We start from the raw sequence: 1,327 nt of genomic DNA on the forward strand, positions 1-1,327 counted from the left end.
CGATTCCGATAACGTTCGTTTAACTGCTAATTTCCGGTAACCGGTCACCGCCGGTTGACGCACACACATTACATAAAACGCTCTAACGTCATGGAACATTCTCGGTGTCGCACAAATTAACTGAATGACCCCCAGCCATAAGACATATTATACATGTCAATGTAAAATAAATGTACAAATATTTCTTGAAAATAATAAAAATACTATTAAAATTCTAACGATATCGAATTACCGACCGGCGACCACTTCGACCAGGTGTCAGATTTGCCGATTAAATATTGAAAAATCATGATTGTGGGGGGGAAGACACCCTCCCTCAAAGTACGACCCTGATTACTATAGTCTTAGTCTATAAATATGATTATTGTCGTCATGATGATTTAAGATGATAGTACTCTGAACACTGAACACGAAAGTTGACTAAATCTTTTGGTCAATAACTTCACCAGTTTATTAAACTATATTATTATACAACTGTTAGAAACCTCAATGAAATCATCATACTTGTAAATATATTAGTAAAATATAGTTTATTATTCAAGTTAATACAATAATACTTAACTTTAGACAATGATTAATGGCCGAAAAATAATTGGATTTATTTTTTAGGCTAAATTTACTAAACAATTTAAATATAGGATTTTAATTCTTAAAAATAGTGGCATATTAGTTTTTTGTTGAGTTCTGATTATCCTACTTTCATTACTTTCATTATTAGATCGGCAGAATTTATTCGTGTGTAAGAATTCGTCTGTATATAGCTAATACATTTTTAATAAAAACTACAATCATTGGATGTGCTGAAGTAAATAAATCACCCATTTTGACACGAAGACTTACGTTATATCTCCTTACTAATTTTTTGTCGAACAATATTATTGATGTCGATATTTTCATGTTCGTATTATTTATAATCATTTTATTGTATTATTTAAGCAAGATGAAACCAACTTAAATAACGTTAACAATGATTATTGATCGTATTATAACGATATGTCGTATTTAGAAATTAAAAACGTTTGTACATCATCACGGTCTAAAACGATTCAACAAGTGTTACGTGAAAATTGAAACTAGACTTTTAGAGTTGCGTCACCGACCAGTGACCACTATATAAGTTTTAGATTGAAGTTAAATTTATTCGTAGATGCTATAATATCTCATACGACTAAATTATACACCAATTTAATTCATTGCAATGTGTGAGTCTATTATTGACATACTTTTTTTTTAGGTTCTGAATTATTGAGACCATTTTTCCTATTCTTCATCTGTCCCTTTCTACTGATGTTACTCTCTATGGTTTATCTGGTTCTATTATTTTTAC

This window comes from Melanaphis sacchari, unplaced genomic scaffold (genome assembly GCF_002803265.2).
Source record: "Melanaphis sacchari strain LSU unplaced genomic scaffold, SCAv2.0 Contig2_pilon_pilon, whole genome shotgun sequence".
Taxonomy (NCBI): Eukaryota; Metazoa; Arthropoda; class Insecta; order Hemiptera; family Aphididae; genus Melanaphis; species Melanaphis sacchari.